The sequence below is a fragment of the Zonotrichia albicollis genome, chromosome 5, assembly GCF_047830755.1.
Source record: "Zonotrichia albicollis isolate bZonAlb1 chromosome 5, bZonAlb1.hap1, whole genome shotgun sequence".
Classification (NCBI taxonomy): domain Eukaryota; kingdom Metazoa; phylum Chordata; class Aves; order Passeriformes; family Passerellidae; genus Zonotrichia; species Zonotrichia albicollis.
Genome location: NC_133823.1, coordinates 4,723,546 through 4,742,500, shown reverse-complemented (window position 1 = coordinate 4,742,500; position 18,955 = coordinate 4,723,546). Strand labels below are relative to the sequence as shown.

General features: G+C 41.3%; 1 long non-coding RNA gene across 2 annotated transcripts in view; it reads right to left on the bottom strand.

The window, feature by feature from the left end:
- The window catches only part of LOC113460085 (uncharacterized), a 382,981-nt gene that overhangs the window by 304,595 nt on the left and 59,431 nt on the right, over positions 1-18,955 (bottom strand). Inside the window, exon 3 of one of the 2 annotated variants that reach the window (XR_012580342.1) lies at positions 8,622-8,643. The exons of the other annotated variant lie outside the window; for it this stretch is intronic. This is a non-coding gene — a long non-coding RNA (uncharacterized LOC113460085). Of the gene's footprint in view, positions 1-8,621; positions 8,644-18,955 lie in introns of those variants that run through there. 2 annotated transcript variants of the gene reach the window in all.

The window sequence follows — 18,955 nt, the reverse complement described above, 5'->3', positions numbered from 1 at the left end:
CCCTGTGACAGACCTTGTTCTGCGGGCAAGGCTCCCAGCACGAGGCTGTAGATGGTCACATGCAGATACATCAGGGGAACTTGTGCTCCCCTCCCAGCTGCTGTGTGGGGCAGGGTCTGCATCACTCACACTGCAGCACATGCCAGGGTTTGGATCCCTGAGAAATGAGAGCTGTCCGCGAGCAGATCTGATGCTTTGTTATCCCTAAGACAAAATCAGCAGAATCTGCAGCTCCATGGGAAGAATTAGGCATGGTGGGGGGTAGATGTCTTTTTAATGAAGACTTAAGGCAGAATTCTGATCCAATTTAAAAGATCCCTCCATAAAATATTAAACCAAACCCTGTTATTATTACAAAGTCTGAGCACAAATGCTACAACTCTCCTTGGGGAGATTTGTGAGATTTTTCCTCACACAGGGCTGGGATATCTCTGAGCCTCTTCTCCTCAGTCTTCCCCAACCTTATTTCTGAGAAAGACAATCAGGAAGAGACAGAATTTGCAATATATAGCACTTTCCACGTTTGACAGACAAATGAAAAATGCAATTAATACCATTAGCTGCAATTAATAGTGCTTAAAGAACAATGCCCAGGAGACAGCCACTTAGGGATCTCAACACAAGCTGCTGATTTTAAAAAAGGACCATTTTCTGGTATTAGGTAATTATGTGTTGCTCTAGGTACTTTCTTTCCTTGCAGTGCAACACATACCACAAGGAGGAGGAAATCCTTTCATTTTTTTTTCCCCATCTGGAGCTCTAATATTAAGGCTCAACCACTACTAATAGGCTAATGTTAAACTTTGGCAGTTTTCAATTATCCTCCTATTGAAGCTGAAAATTTCCTGTGCATACATCTTATTGCCTGACCAACTTCTTTTCATAGTTCCATTTTTTAGTTCAATAAAATTCAGCAAAAACCCCTCTGGCTTTTTTCGTATTGTTTTTCCCTCTGTTATTTTCCAAGTAATGTGAATGTGGATGTGACTAAAAGCACTGAATTATCACTCACTGGCAGCTCCCTGACAGCCACCAGTTGGGCTCTCAGTCCATCTCAGTTGAACAATAAAACACACTGGTTTGAACAGCTTTTGGGGTGGCTTTGCTGCATAATTTTGTTTGGCTAGAAATATTCCAGCTATTCATAAGGGGCTGGGAATTAAACCAGCATGTTATGCTTGTTCAGGATGACTTTGTAGGATACATCCCTCTGAAAAGACTGGATTGCTTCATTTCTCTAATATTTCATGGTGTAAAATCCTCGCTGTTGAATCCAATCAGTGCCTCAAACTTTCCACCCAAAGTTCCAATTCATAATTTCCACCATCCCAGGGTGTTCCAAGCCCTGTCCAACCTGGCCTTGGGCACTTCCAGGGATCCAGGGGCAGCCACAGCTTCTCTGGGCACCCTGTGCCAGGGCCTGCCCACCCTCACAGGGAGAAGCTATCTGCATTTAATTAATTTCTCTAAAGCACCCTGCCTTACATCAGTCAAGGTTTATCTTTTCCTTCTTTTTAATCAATCCTTTCACTTCAATCAGGTCCTTCCCCCAGAGGGTGGTTGGGTGCTTGTTGGAATTCAGGACATCCCTCTGGCAGTCCTGGGTAGCTCAAACCCCTGCCAGGGGGCTCAGAGACCTTAACACAGAGCCCAGACACCTGTGACTTTGGTTTTGACCCATGGAAAAAATTACCAACCTTACATGAAAAATTATAAGTCAAGAGAGTTTAAGTAGAATGTTAGTGAATTTATCACAGGGTGAAAAAGTAAAATTTTGGGGTTTTTAAAATGGGGGTTCAGGAGGCAAGATGGAGGAATCTGGGTGTGTCCAGCCTTTCTCCTTCTTCTTCTTGGCTTCCATCTTCTTCTGTGATGGTGGCACTTTGGATTGGTCTAAGGTAGAAGCTCACTGTCTGACATAGGTGATAGGTATTGGGAAGTTGTTGTAAATAAAGTACATGTAGTTTTTAGCATAAAAAGATAACACTGCTCTGAGGGCAATCAGTGTGCCTCAACCCGACCTGCCAGACAGACCTCAGCAGGTCAGAGAAAGAATTTTATAGATAAGAAACAATGAACAACCTTGAGAAGGAAAACAGAAGAATCCTGACTCCTTCTTTGACTGCCAGGCTGGGAAAAGAGACTTTCTAACAAATCTTGGGGTCACTCTGAGCAGCAGAGATTCTGAGAGAGACTGAACAGGCTCCCCATGGCAGTGGTGACAGCACCAAGTTCAAGCAGTTCATTTGGACAATGCTCTCAGGCACAGGGTGGGATTGCTGGGGGTGTCCTTTGCAGGACCAGGAGTCAGACTCAAGATCTTTGTGAGATCCTTCCAACTATGATTCTATGATTAAAATCATTATTCAGGCTTGTTTCTGGGCATGACTTGTTCTACCTCTTCCTAAGACAGGATTATTTATCTTCCTTCATTGTCATTCCGAATAAACAAACTTAACAGCTTTAATAGTTATTGGCAGTTTAATTTGCCTAAACACCATCCGATCTCTAAAAAGTAGCCAAATATTGCTTTTTCATGTCCCCAAATGTGTTTCTAATCTCTCTTAATTGTTTAAGGCCAGTCTGAAATAAATGTGTGCTTTGCTGCTGTGTCCAAGAGCCTTCAGTTTGGCTGTGATTACATCACATTTTCCAAGTGTAATGACATACACATGCCTTTACCACAGGGCTTATCACCCTTCTCTCTCTGTGCTTGTTGTGTAATAGGTTCTGCACCACTTCCAAAACCTAGAGAAAGATAAAAAGAGCAGGACCCAACCAACACAAAGAGCAGCTTTGTGACGGTGTTCACAGGGGTCTTATGTTGAGGGAAGAGACGAGGGTCTGACTCTATGTTTCAGAAGTCTTGATTTATTATTTTATTATATATGTTACATTAAAACTATACTAAAAGAATAGAAGAAAAGGTTTCCTCTCAGAAGGCTGGCTAAGAATAGAAAGGAATGAATAAAAAAGGTTTATGGCTCGGGCTGAGAGTCTGAGCCAGCTGGGCTGTGATTGGCCCTTAATTATAAACATCTAAGGTGGGCCAATCAAAAACCCACCTGTTGCATTCCACAGCAGCAGATAATCAATGTTTACATTTTGTTCCTGAGGCCTCTCAACTTCTCAGGAGGAAGAAATCCTAAGGAAAGGATTTTCATGAAAAGATGTCTGCAACACAGCTCCCCACTAGAATGAGCTCCAGGGGGATGCAGAACCTGCAGCTCTGGGGAGGTGACTTGGTCCTTCTGCTGGCACACCCAGAGATTTTCACCTTGCCTTTTCACTGCCTTACTCTGGCTCCCACCACACAGCTTTGCTGCCTTTTTGCCAGGAATCTGCCCAATGAGGGTCACCCTGTACCAAGGACCTTCTTTTTCACTCTATACCAAGGACCCTTTTATTCCCTAAAGGCTCTCCCTTCTCCTTTTCTGACTGACCTTCCCTTCTCCCTGCCCAACAGAATGAAAACTCAAGTATTTCCTTGCTGTATTTACAGTGTCATAAAAGATATCGTGCTGAGGGACATCCATCCCCTGGTAGGGTTCTGTTCAGGGTAATAGGAATCCATTGTGCAAGAATACAACCCCCTGATTTTTATCTTGTGCCCTTGTCTTCCCTTTGCGTCTCACAGCACTTTAATTAAGCTGCAATTTGGAAGCTCTGCTAAGACAGGGATATATCTGTCTTTTGTCCCATAAAGTAGTTTATAGAATGTCATAAAGAGAGAAATTTTGCAAATCAATCTGCTGGCGTGTCACCAACAGGCTGGAGGTGAGGTAACAGGGAGCTCAGGAAATGCAGAGCTCAGTGAAATCTGCTTGGGTTTATTGGGATTTGTTAACATCTCTTAAACCCAGTTCACGCCCATCCGAAGGACTTTCTAGGACAGAGCTGGGCAGACTTTGAAAGCATATTTTCATTCCTTTCTTATTAATTCCATCAGTGGCATTGTGCTATTCTCAACAGCAGCCATGATTTAGTTTATCCCACATTAATCCAGAAAGGGGGAACTAGACATTTAAAATGTACTAACTTGAGATGATAAGGAAGAAATTACATAAGGCATGAGGCAGCTGGAGAGGGGAAAATATAGAAAGGGATATTTTAGCCTAAGGAAGAGCTTAGGAAATATTTAAGACTATATGGGTATAGTGATCTACTGGAAAAGGATAAAGGCAAAACAAAGCCAATCTAAATTAGGAATTTAATTCAGACTAATGGCTTTTACATGACATTTGACAGAAAACTAACAATTCTGATATACTTTTTTTTTTTTTGCATTCTTATAGGAAAATCACCAGAACTGAGCTTGAGACAATTCAAGGGTGCAGCAAATCCAACCAACACCAACTCCAAAAAGCTGCTGAGAGGGGACAAAATGTCCCTCAACCTCTTTGATTTCCACCGAGACACAACTCCAGTAATGGGACATTTTACTTTGGAAAAGGGAAACAAAAAATAAACACAGGAGGCAGAGAAAATCTGTGCATAATCACCACTGCAGTGGACATTTAATTTATCACCTGACATATCTCTGCATAAAAGCCACCGTGCTTCAACTCAACCCTACATGCTCTGAGAACAAATAAATCCTTCAAGGACAGAGAGCAGACCCAAAGCTACTGTTGTCCTGAAGGCAAGATTTAAGTTCTGTTACAGAAAAGGGAAGGAAAAGTTGATTTTCTGATCATCTTTGGCCCCATAATACTTTATAGTTTCCTTATCACACAGACCAAAGCTATCTCATAGGGTTTCTTTTGCCTTATCTGTTGTTAATATTGATATATTCTATCTGTTATCTTAGCCTTGACTCACAATATAACAATGGCAGAACATTTCTTGGCCTTTTTTGAATGACATTTAGAACAGCATAGAAAGAACATGAATTTTTAAAATTATGGTCACCTTTGTGTCCTCTGCTTTTTGGGATCCTTTTCCCCAAATCCCTCTTTCCTTTACAAAGTTCCCTGCCCCATTGGATGCTACTGAATAGACACTGATAGCAATTAGAAAAAGTTTTATTAATCTTACTGGGAAGAGTCAGAAGTAATGGGAGTGTGGGCAAAAGGGAGGTGAAATTCAGGTTGCAGAAGTGAGATTGCAGCAATTAAAAAGGAGGGGAGAGCACGAAGAAATGAATCTCCAAAGAAAGGGAGGAAGGGACACCTTTAAAATGAATTAGCAATTTACAAGTGCCTCCAACCCCTCTGGTAGAATTAAACATGTTTACTCGTTTCCTCAGCATGTGCGTGTTCTGGGGAGTGACAAATTAATTAATATTAAATATCTAGCTCATGGTCTGCCTCAGCTTTCAAGGCACATTATAAATATTGGCAAGAAAGATCATTAAAAACAACACAGATCGAATGTTCAGCTTAATTTGTAGAAATTGCCTGGTAGCAAAGGTACTGTGAAGATGAATGAGTTTGTTAAAAGGGGAGAAGATCTCAAATATCAATTTGTAAGGAAACAAAGGGCTCCTTCCTCCCTCTGCAATGTGGCCACAAACACACACAGAGCAGAGGGGAAAAAACCCAAAGCTTCTCTCATTAAATGAGAGGCGCACAGACTACTGAAAAACAAATTGTGTCTAGTTCTGACTCTTGATAGGAATTCTTGAAGGGCTGGACGACAATTACCAGCAATTTCTCAGACTCCTCTATCATCCTTTCTCACCTGCTGCTCTCTGCTCCACCACACACTGACCTGCTTCTACCTCTTGCCCCCTCTCTGATGGGCAGCACAAAATCCAACAGTAGGATGCAGAAAACCTGCAATTTTCCTTCCCTGGGGCAATGTGTAATTAGAATCCTTTTGGTTTAGGATATTTTAAACCAGGTGGAAAAAGCATTTGAAACTTTGAAAAGGGAATTTTCAGACCAACTGGTCTTAGAAGAACTTGTACTTCTGGCAGATGGGGGGAATCTGTAAAGCCAGATGTTTTTACATCTCTGATCTTATTTTGAAGATCTTCAGTTTCATAAGGCTGAAAGTTATCTAGAGTCACAGAATTACTGCATCACAGAATCAGAAAAATTGACTTTGAAAGGTCTGGAGGTCTTGTCCAACTTCCCTCCTCAGGCAAGGTCCCCTAGAGACAGTTGTCCATGACTGGGTTGGAATGAGATGGTTTTTGTGGTCCCCTCTAACACAAACCATTCCAGGACTCTTTAATTTTATGATTATTTAGTTCTATTAGTCTTTAATTCTATAATTCTCTGGTCATAAACTGCGAGGAATTATTTTGGTTTTAATTATTGTTACAGAGATTTTACATAACAGACTCTCTAACATTTTGTAAGGTAACACTGACCAAAAGTCCTGTCAGTTTAAGACAGACTAAAACTCTGTGTTTAAGAAAAAAATAAAAACATCCATACCCTTATTTTTTTTCATTTATGTGTCATTCTTTACAAACTTCCATTCTTTTCTCCATAACTCTCTTCCTATCTTTCCAATAGGTTTTATGAGATGACCATAGTACCATAGTCTGTAAAATATGGATTTTAGTACCATTTGGATGATGTTTCTCCTCTCCTCCAATTTTGGCACAGACATTTTACCAAGACAACATTAAAATAACACAGATCTTCAGATGATAGTCTGGCAATAGCTCAAAATCTGGGAAGGGAAGACAGAGAATCCTTTGGGGAAATTGATGAAAATGCCAAGGATACAGAAGGAAAAAGAACATCTTTATTGCTGGAACACCCTCACCAATTTTGCTGTGGGTGGAAATGATTGCACAGATGTTGGACATCACAGAGAAAACGGATGTGCCCACTCTGGAATCTCACTGCTTTTAAAAATCACGGAAGTTTTATCACAAACCCATCCAGGATTTTGACATCAGTGCTAAAAATGCTGTTACAAACCCCACAATCAATAGGCTGGGAGGTGAACCAATCCTTCAGAGCAGCTCCTGCTGTCACAGTCATTACTGGGTGGCCACATCCCTGCACTGCAGTGTCAGAATTCAGGACATCCCTCTGGCTCTCCTGGATGGCTCTAACCCCTGCCAGGGGGCTCAGACACCTTGGCACAGAGCTCAAGATGCCTGTGGTTTTGATAATGACCCATGGAAAAAATTACCAACTTTATATGAGGATCTGCAAGTCACAAAAGTCTAAGTAGAATAATAATTATTTTATCAGGGGGGGAAAAATAGATTTTTGGGGTTTTTAGAATGGGGGTTCAGGAGGCAAGATGGAGGAATCTGGGCGTGTCCAGCCTTTCTCCTTCTTCTTCTTGGCCTCCATCTTCTGCTGTGATGGTGGCACTTTTGGATTGGTTTAGAGTAGAAGCTCACTGTCTAACATAGGTGATAGGTATTGGGAAGTTATTGTAGATATTATACACGTAGTTTTTAGTATAAAGACATAACACTGCCCTGGGGCAGGCAGAATGCCTCTGTCTGAACAGACCTTGGCAGGCCAGAGAAAGAATTTTATAGATAAGAAACAATAAACAACCTTGAGACTGAGAAATTAAGAGCTCTGACTCCTCCTTCTGACAGCCAGGCTGGGAAAACAGATTTTCTAACACATCTTGGGGTCACTCTGAGCAGCAGAAGTCCCAAGACTGCAGCTGCCAGGGATCCATGCAGGAAACTTGCCTTTGGGAACACTGAGAAGTTCTGCATGGATGCAGGGGCCAGGACAGAGTCACTTATTTCCCTTGTGACGACATTTTTCAGGCTCTGAAACGTGGAGATCCAGCAGCAGTGAACAGGGCTGTTCTGGAAATCAAAGCCACCTTTACTTTTACAGAGCCTCTGGAGGTCTCTTGTTCAAAGTGTGGTGTAAATCATAAGTGCAATTACATCCAAATATTTGGGAAGCATTGTACTACTAATAGTAATTTTATTTTCCAAAAAGATTGCAGAATCAAGGCTTTCATTATCTGCAACCACTTAAGATTCCAAGTTCCTCTTGCTAAAGAGGCAATGATAGCTTTGGTGTCTGGGCTAAGATCCAAATGAGTAATTACATTCTGCAAGCCTACATTCCTCCTCAAGTTTTATATGAGATAAAGTTCTTTTCACTTAGCAATGTTTCTTTTTAAAGACTGACGTTTTCCAAGCCAGAGGCAGCTGCATTTCACTGGTGGGTGAAATAATCCCTATGTAAACATAATTTGAATAAATCAAGTGCTTTGTGGTTTTCAAAATGCCACGTCCACTCCAATTCATGGTTTTCATTTGTTACATGCATGGGATAAAAACCTGTGATGCAAAAAATACAAAAGTCCATCAAATCTTTGATTTCAGAGAACAGCCTAATCACAGACAATGGGGAAAAATGCTTTGGGCAATTCACATTTGCTTTCAAGTGTTTTGTTCATAAACAGCTTTTAATGAAATGGCATTTAAACTGCAATATAGTGCATGTAAAAATAAAAGAGCTCCTCACCTGCTGAAACTTCCATTAACAAAACCCCCAAAAAGATGAGCTGAAATAAAAAAAATCTCTGAACTTCCTCAAGACATATTTTAGCAGTCTCCAGCTCAGTAAATAACTAATGGGTATGAGGTTTTGCTTGTGCTCAGAAACATAAACTCAGAAGCATAGATCCAAAGTGCTTTACTTACTAATGATTCTCAATGCATCAAATCTGAGAGGTGCTGAGGCACAGGAGCTGAAATGAATAAGAAAAAGGCAGCAGTGAAATTTCCAGGCATTTTAAGGTGTTTGCAAATCAGAGCTTGAACTTAAAATATAGTTCTGTTCAGAACACACAGTGCAGAGAGCTGCTGTCTGCAATCTGTGGATCATTACTCAGTGGATGTTGCCACGTCCAATGTTTTATTTCAGATGAATAGTTATAGCCAAAGACAGGGCAAGTAGTTTCCTTTGGATGTTTTTCCCATGAATTATCCTCTTTTAAAGAATAACAGGAAAGAATCACAGAATTCATAGAATCATTAAGCTGGAAGAGACTTTCAAGATCATTGAGTCCAACCCAGCCCCAACAGCTCAACTAAGCCCTGGCACCCAGTGCCACATCCAGGCTTTGTTAAACACACCCAGGGATGGGGACTCCACCACCTCCCCGGGCAGAACATTCCAGAACTTTATCACCTTTCTCTGAAAACTTTTTCCCAATATCCAACCTGAATTTCCCTTGGTGCAGCTCGAGGCTGTGTGCTCTGGCTGTGTCAGTGCTGCTGCAGAAAGAGCCCAGCCCCAGCTGAGCGCAGGCCCCTTTCAGGAGCTGTAGAGGAAACAGGAAACCCCACTGATGTTTGGGGTAGGAGCCATGCATAGATCCCACAAGGAAGAAAAGTGAAAACACAGAAAAAAAGAATGGGAAAATTGTGCAAAGGGAATAACTCCTTTCTCAAGGTGTGTTGTCTGCACTTTCTCTGTGGTTATGGGGATCTTGTTTTATCCCTGCTTATCTTGGATGTGCTGTCACCCTCCTCATTCCCTTTCAACCTCCAGCCAGACCAGGAGCACATTGCTTCCTTGTGACAAAATCCACAAGACTCAGCCCACCAGCACTCTGTTTTGTTCAAATACACAGGTTTATTGGACTAAAAACTTGGAAGCTAAACAGAATAAATCATAAACAATGTTATTACTGCACAACAGTTCTTACCAAGCTAAACCTTGTTATTGCAAGGTATTGATCAGGCTGGTCGAATCTCTCATAGCTTAAAGGATTTTACATCATTTACAGTAATTACAGTGTCTTCCTAAGTGCCAAAGGTATCTCTGAACTCCCTGAAGGACGTTCGGAACAGGCAGAATTAAGTGATAATTTCCCAGTTACTTCTGTCAAGCCAGGATTCTGTATTTTTTGAGACCATTTTATATTTATGTGCCTATTTCTGAGGGTTGTCCTCTCCCAGACCAGCTCAGTGCCACGGGGAGCAGCAGTCGGGACGTTGGCTGTCTGTCCCCACATCCCACATTGCATAACCTGGCACCATCTGCTCCCCAGCTGCAGGGAAATCCCACATGTGGCTCCAGTCACATTAAATCTGAAGCTGGAAAAGTGGAGACACTTCATGTTCCCTCTGAGCTGCCACTGAGATAAAAATACCACAGCTTCCTTCTGCTGTGCTTGTGGGCTCGCTGCTCGGGAATTTCGTGCTGGAATTTTGCCTCCACAAATGCTGCCCTGCCTTCCTGTGACTGTGAGCCTGCACCCCACTTAGGAAATGTGGTGCCTCTGAGGAAATGTGCTCATTTTCCCCTCATTAAATAGGTATTTTTCGTTATACAATCATTATAAAATAATGACACCCTTTTTACAGCCCAGCCAAAGGCTGGCACTCCAGTAGTAAATAAGTTTATCAAAGCAGGAATCACAGCCAGTCATTTCCATCCATCTCAACGACAGGCAGTGACTTTACAATCTACCTTGGGACTTTGTTTCCCTATTAGCAAGGCAATTGAGAGAAAAGTACCTTTCAAGCACGGGCTTTGCTCACAGCTGTGGATGGCATGAATGGTTTTGTGTTGGTACCTGCAAGCCTGGGTTAATCCTTAGTGACAGGTCCCCACGGGCATCTTTGTATTGGATGAGGGTCTGTGGGTGCAGCACCTCAAAATCCTCTCACTGAGCACCTTCTGATGTGATGGGAGGCATAGCAACTCTTCTGAACAGGAAAAATGTGCGATGCTCCAAATAATAGGAAAATATTGACAGTTTCAACTTTAAAAGTTTGTCTTCAGTCAGAGGCATAATCCAGGTCAAATAAATAACTACAGCAACCCTGGAGAAGGAATCCTTGAATTCATCTCCTCATCCTGGCAGCGATTTGAGATATGACCTTGGGCAAGGTCAAGTTCAGAATTTTCCATACCTCAGCTTCCCCATTTGCAGAAGGGTAATAATAATTCTTACTCCACAAGAAGACCATGGGGCTTAATTACCATCCATAAACCACCTTGAAACCCTCATATAAAAGGTTCTGCAAAAGGGCAAATGTAATTACTGTTATTACAGTGGTGCAGCTATAAAATATTCATGGTATAATGGCAAGTCCAGTGAACACTCAGGAGCTTGTAAGATCAATTACTGTGCATGAATGCACAAGCGCATTAGCAGGTTGTACAAGATGCCAGGTAATTTCCTCCCAACTCTTTGGTCCTGTCCTGCAGAGGGTCAAGAGCCTCAGTTTCCCACTGAACTCCATGAGAGGCCCTTGAAAATTGCAGGAAAGTTGGGTTTGAGTACTTTGCCGGCTTAGAATCTTAAAAGAGAAGTAGAAATCCTTGTCATGGAAAAAAAAAAAAAAAGTGTTTTTTTGTTTTTTTTTTTTCTATTGATCAAAACCTTCTAGTAAAGTTCAATGATGGGTTGTGCTGGTACCAAGCACCCAAAAATGGAGGGTTGGATCCACAGCTGCTACAAATCAAATAAATCATGGCAGTATTTCTAAAGCCAGTGCAGCTACCCTGATTTATGATGGTGATGCTCTTAAGAACACAATGCATCCTTGAGGGGTTTTTTAGACACAAATGGGAGTGATTACACCAAAATAAACTAGTGGTGCCCTGATAAAATAAAAGAAATAAGCAAATAACTAAATCCACTTATTTTTTCCCAGAATCAGTGGCTACATATTTAAACATAAAAAGTGTCAGGATTGGTTTGTCATTGAAACATACATTAAAAGTTAATACCTTAGGATTTAGAACGGCAACTGGATATATTGTGGATTTGAATTATTCCTGTTCCTCCTGCTCTTGTATTTGTTGTTACCTAGAGGGTCACAGAGCCAGCTGTTTGGGTTTGAAGCAAATTGTCATTAATGGCTTCCTAACCAATTACAAGATACACTTAATAAGTGATGGTGCTGTTATGCAACGCAGTTGTTCCAGGACTCCTCTCTCAAGGACAACACTGAAATTTTTATGGAGTCTAATCCCTGCTGTCACATTGTCTGGATGCATTTCCTCAGATTTGACACTCCACACAGCACAGCTATCACACCCCAGCCCTCCTTCCCAGCACACCTGAGCTCATGTCCATTTGGCATTTCCTCAGGTTGGAACTGGTGACAAAGCAAGAATTCTTAAAATACGAATCCCAGTATTTCAAAGGTAATATCAAAATTGGCTCCTGTAACGTGCTATGGGATTTTAATGTAATTTATTTTTGAAGAGGAAAACATTTCTCTGCAGCTCTGTGGGCGTATCACAGTGATGTAGAAAGGGGAAATTTCCCAATGAAAAATAAGAAGTCAACATTTCCCTTTTTTCCCTGTAAGTCCAGTGCTGGAATTCTGGATGCTGAGAGTTTTGGGCTTTCTGTGCTGAAAGGCACTGACCCCCAGAAGAACACTATGTTTTACTTGAGGCTGTGGAGAAGGCTCCTAAAATTGAATAATAGAACTGAGATTATAAATTTGTAATTTGAATAGAAATATGTAATACCACACAGTAGAAAACTTAGAGTTTCAAGTTTTAGAATATAGTAATACTTATAAAGCTAAGATAAAAGTTTTAAGTTAGTGGTTAGTTTTTCTTCACTTTCTTCATAGGTTTAAGTAGTATTTTGTAACTAGACAGAAAAATCTACATTGTAAGATATGAGTAATTAGTTATTAAGTTAAAAGTAAAAATAATTTAAGTATCATTTCTTAATTAGATAGTTTTCCTTAAAAGACTTTGTAAAGACAGATTTGAGGCCATTTTGTAACTTGCTAGTAAAATACTGTAAAACTCACACCTTGTGAGACTGCAATATAGATAAGAAATAATAAACATCTGAGTTTGAACATGAAATACCATCTCAAGCACTTTCAATCCCAACCCTAACAGAAGCAGGAAAAAAGTTAAAGAAGCAACAGCCCAGTGGAAAAGCTGTGCCTTGGAGAGCAGCCCTGAAGCTCTGGAGGAACTTTAACTAAAATTAGGAGTTCTCAGAGCAAAATGCTTCTCCATTAGTAATTGCAGAGCTGAAACTTCAGTTAGAGGATGTATTTTCAATGAAGACCAAGAAAACTGTGCCTACAAGTAGTCATGAACTTGGGCTCCTTGACTGCTGGGTGGATTTTCAGGAATCTCTGAGTGTGGATTCTTCAGGATCAGATGTTCCCAGGCTTCCCAGCACCACCAGAGTTCATCTAGCCTCTTTTCATGGGGAAGGCACATCAGAACTGCAAGTCCTTTGACTAAAACCCAAATTTCCCAGCCCATTTGACAGCACAGCTGATTGGGTTCCAAGATCCCAGCTCCTGTCCAACTCTTTTCCACACAGGAGAATGTGCAGATTCCCTTTGTCCTGGGGACCAGTGGGAAGCACATTTTGATTTTGGAGAAACACAGGTAGCCTTGATGTGATCAGACCACCTCAGTGGATTTAAATGAAAAATTGGAATATTTAAGTTCTGCAGGACAAAAATGCAGTAAGGAAAAAATAAAGCAATGCATCCACTTTGCCATTCAAGATTTAAAATTTTTCATGGCTTCAGGATCATTTATGAAACTCAAATTTTCCTTTCCAGGTGGCTTTTGCCTAAGGCTTAACAAGTAGGTGGCCTTAACGAAGCTCTCTTGGATTACAGGAGCCCAAATTCTTGCTGTAATTTAGGGCAAATATCTTGAATTTCTGTTCACGTCCAGCACCCATTTCTTCTTACATCCTGGTGTTTGTTCCATTCCCATTATTACATAAATATGCTTTGCCCATGAGAGAACTGAGGGAGAACAGATGCACAAAGTGATGAAGTGATGAAAAAAAGGTATTTAACTATTTAGTGAAAAAAATAATAATCATAGAGGGATACTCAAAAGAAGAAAATGGCAAGCACTGTGTACATTAGCAGCTGATAAAATGACTGGTGAGGAAGATCTTCCACTGTCTGAAATATTAAACATCCACAGCATTTGAAATTGAGTTAATGAATTAAATTTCCCATTAAAAAAAATGCAACAAATTTTTTTTAAATGGGAAATTTTGATACAATATTTCTTTTATTTCATATCTTTTATAAGGATATTCAGGGAATGTATTTGTGCCTTTTTTTGCAGTGTTGGGCTCTTCATCTCTGTTCCAATAACAGTGCAAGGTCAGAAACTCCCAATACATTAAAACTGCTGCAACCTCAAGAAATTGAACAAGCTTAGATTTAAAATAATAATAATCCTTTCCACAGCCAAGATGAGATGAGTTCACAGCTGATGAGTAGAATTACCTAAAATTCCTTCCCAAAGAAAGTCCAGCCCATGCAATGGTTCAGGCCAATCCTTTCCCTCCTGCACGTCCCAATCTGTGGGACCACTGGCAATCTTCAGATTAGATGTGCTTAAACCTTTGTAAAACACCAGGTGTGACCAAATGAATGAGTTCAACACCTCCAAATATCATGAGCTTTGCAAGAAAATCTTGCCCATTGCACTTCAAAACCTTCTCATCCTGCTTGTATTTTGCTGTGCTCCTCAAACACTGGGGAGATTTCCTCCTGCAGCAACAATTCACAGAACGAGTGTTTGAACAATCTGACTTTGGGAACAATTACTTTATGCATATTCATTAGCTGTCCTAAAACTTCTGTTTAATGAATAATCATAAAGATAATGCTGCTGATTCCCTGACTCAGGCAGGATGTCATTTTGGGTCTCAAAAGATGAGAAAAATTAGGACGTTTCAGGCATGAGAGTGACACCAAAAGTGATGACAATGGAAACATCAAGGCTGGAATGAGTGATGTGATAGATGAGAACACTGGAGAAATTTAAGAAGGGTGGGAAAGAATAAGAAAGATGAAACTTGTGATGGATTTAATGCCCAAGAAATAATACAAGAATACTGGATGTGGTACAGAGGGGAAAAACCAGCTTGCCTCAGAAAGATAGAAGGGTGAAGAAAAGTTAAAGCATATTTCCCACAGCAGGCTCTAGAAGGATCATTCAAAGCAGTAGGGAATCGTTTGGGAGCTGCAGTTTGTGCCAGGCAGAGGCAAGGATGGATGCTGTGACACTGGGATGCAGAACTGAGTATTTAGGTCACCAACAAGATTTTTATCTTGTCTGGAAAATCCTGGCTCCTCCAGATGTGATGGATGCAGAGCCAAGCAGCCTTGCAGCTAACCTGGGTGACAGCAGGAAACAATGCCCAGTGGATCCTAAAGGAAGGGGACTGGTGATAGAGGAAAGAAATTCAAAATCCAGCCAGCTTACAACTGGAAAATGAGGATTTAATAGGGCTTTATGAAGCCATCCCAGAAGAGCTGTCAGAGAGCCAGTCTAATACATGAGAGTCAGGCTGAGGGAGATACATCACAGGCTGAGAGCTGTGAGGCTCAGACAGGAGTTAATAGCTCTCCATCTTTCATGTAGGCTGGGCATGGACTGAAGTTCCCTGCACAAAAGACGTTCCCTACAAGGGGAATTTCGTCCCCCATCAAAACACAGCCACCTCTCTGGTGGGTTGGCCAGTTTCATCCTCCCTGCTAACACTACCAAATAGCTTTGGAAGAGCTAGCAGAGAGTAATTTCCCCTCTTTGAAACTAATATAGTAATTTATGTGAGCAAAATGTAATTATCCAAGCTGAAATCCAGCCAGCGGATTGGTTTCACATTTCTGCTGAAGCAAAACCAGCAGAAATAGGCAGGATTCCTTCTTAAGCTGGAGCATGAACTGAATCCTGGCTCAAGGGGAATGAGAGGGCTCTGAAGAATGGCTCCTGAAAGGTGCTGAGTTAACCACAGCCCTCCCTCTCCTCAGGGTGACAAGGGTGCTCAACACCTTTTCTCATGGCCTGGTGCAGTACATGGATGAGGGTAATTTGAAAAGCTGACCTTTGTGAGGGCAAAGGGAGATTTACTCACATCTCCTACGGGTACAGGAATTGGCCAATAAACATTTCCTTTGTGCTGCCAAAAATAAGCTTTGTGTTGATCAATCCTGACCCTGCAAGGGAATCAGATTTAACAACATCATAGTCCCCAATGGCCTGGCTGGAAGATGGCCAGGGCATAATTCAGGGTAGAAAATCTATCAGGCTGATAGAGTGTGCCTGAGCCCCTTGACACAGGTAGGGGTGAGGAGAGCTGTGGCATTCACGTTCTCTGAACATGATTTTTTCACCCAAGGTTTTTCTCCTGGGAGGCTGGAAGGCTGTGAGAGGCCTCAGAGAAAAGGAAAACAATTCTTATCTCATTTGCTTCTCCTGTGCTGTGTTCATGTGGAATGTGCTTGGAGATTGTTTACCCACAGGTGATTGCTCCATTGGATTCTGCTGGGAGTTGTTTTCACTCTTTGGCCAATCAGGGCCAAGCTGTGTCGGGATTCTGGAAAGAGTCAGGAGTTTTCATTATTATCTTTTTAGCCTTCTCTAAGTATCCTTTCTGCATTCTTTAGTATAGTATAGTATAGTATAGTATAGTATAGTATAGTATAGTATAGTATAGTATAGTATTCTTTAATTGTCAGAACCCAGGACATTGCTCTGGCTGCCCTGGAGGACTCCAGACCCTGGCTGGGGGCTCAGAGACCTTGGCACAGAGCCACAAACACCTGTGCCTTTGATTTTAGCCCATGGAAAAAGCTACCAACTTTGTGTGAAGAGTTACAACTCACAAGGGTTTGAGTAGAATGTTAGTGAATTTGTCACAGGGTGAAAAAGTAGAATTTGGGTTTTTTAGAATGGGGGTTCAAGAGGCAAGATGGAGGAATCTGGGCACGTCCTGTCTTTCTTCTCCTTCTTCTTGGCCTTCATCTTCTGCTGTGATGGTGGCACTTCTGGATTGGTTTAGAGTAGAGACAAACTGTCTAACATAGGTGATAAGTATTGGAAAATTGCTGTAAATAAAGTACATGTAGTTTTTAGTATAAAAAGCCAACACCACCCCAAGGGCAGGGACTGTGTCACAACTCAACCTGCTGGATGGAACTCAGCAGGTCAGAGAAAGAATGTGATAGATAAGGAAAAATAAACAACCTTGAAAAGCAGAACTGATGAATCTCAACTTCTTCTTCGGTTGTGGGGCTGGGAAAGAAAAGACTTTCTAATACCTCGGGGGTCATCTCAACCACAGAAACTTAAGATTTAATATAATTTAGTATACTAAAGTAATAAATTAACCTTTTACTAAGTTAGAGTACTCCTCATCATTCCTTCCCTTGTTGGTAGCCCTGCATTTACAATAGAGAGCCAAAATCCAGCCTCATATTGCCAGACAAGAATTCCCTGGCGGGTCTTAGTGCCAGGTCCAAGGTTTTCCACCTCAGCCTGGCCTGAGGGGTGAGTGGCTGGAAACAGGAGCAGAGGAACTCAGGGCTGGGAGGCTTTAATGTGGCTGTTCTCTGCCATGGCAGCCCCTCCTCTGGCACAGAAGGGACAATCTTGCCTTTGTAGTTAGAGATAAAGCAGGAGTCCCCTGAGCATCTGTGTCACTGCACATTTTGCTGTTTCACTTGTTCTCTGCAATGTGCCACTGAAAGAGGTGATTTCTGCTCGCAGTGTTACATCACCTCTAGGATTATTTTTTGAAAATGTGTCTTATCTACCATGTCACAGTTGTTTCCTCTTCTAACAAGCTGATACCAATGAGCCCACCTGTGGAATTATTCCATAAAAACAGACCATAAAAAAAAACCAAAACCCAAACCAAAAGGAAGAAGAAGAAACTAAATATTTACGGGCATGTCTGCCTGACTGTCTTTCCAGCTGTCTGCTTTAAAGTTCTTTGAGGATTAATTACTCGATGCTCATGGAATTGTCTGAAAATAAAATGAGCTGCACAGTTGGAATTCACCCATGCAATTCCTGCTATCCATTAAGAATTCTGTCTCATTTAGCCACATATTAGTGACCTCTAAACTGGGCTATCACAAAACCCTTGTCCATTTATCCAGAATAACAGGATGGTTGGGGTTGGAAAACCATCCAAGAACTTCCACTGCATCCAGCTGCTCCAAGCCCCATTCAACCTCTGTCACATTTACATTCTCTGAAAAATCCCTTTGCCCGGGATTGTTCTCCTGGGAAACTGAGAAGCCTCAGAGAAAAAGGAAAACAATTCTTATCTCATTTGCTTCTCCTGTGTTGTGCTCATGTGGAATGTGTTTGGAGTTTGTTTACCCACAGGTGATTGTTCCATTGGATTCTGCTGGGAGTTGTTTTCACTCTTTGGCCAATCAGGGCCAAACTGTGTCGGGATTCTGGAAAGAGTCAGGAGTTTTCATTATTATCTTTTTAACCTTCAGTAAGTATCCTTTCTGTATTCTTTAGTATAGTAAAGTACAGTATTCTTTAATATAATATAGTATCATAAATAATAATAAATTAGCCTTCTGAGAACATGGAGTCAGATCCATTGTTCCTCCCTGCAAATACAATAAACATCACCTTAAACGCTTTAAAATCCTTGAAGATTCCACTTATGTAGATGCTGCCTTGCTTACTGAACTTGGATGAAAAAAGGATCAGTCCCTTCAAAGTCATCCAGAAGACTCCAACCTGCTGGTTTGTGCATCAAACAAGTTACAAACAGCTCTCAGGCTGTCTTTAATTTGTGAGGCAACTTCTCTTAATCTAGTTTGATGTGGAAAAAAAGTGGTAATTATGAAGAATAGTCGTCCTTTCTTCCAACTTCATTGTGTTCATGTTCCCCTTGGAGTACCAGCCCATTAAAGCAGATTATTTGATAGCAATCTCAGCTTTCCTTTAAAACATAGGCTGGATCCAGCACAGGTGGTGATGGGAGGTATCTTTTTATTTTAATATCAGTAACACACATCTCCTGAAATCTTCCTAATAGACACAAAAACTATGAAATCTACGAGGCAGAATCCCACCTGTTCTCAGAGCTGGAAATTATTTATGGTCAGACAAGAAGACTGTGGACTTACAACAACACAAAGGGAAATTTTTCCTAAGAGTAGGACGTGGCAATGTCTTTCCAAAGCCTGGCACATCTTGGCTTGCTCTTGCTTTCCAAAATTACCTACTCAACCTGCACATCAGTGTTTGCCGAGGGCTGCCTC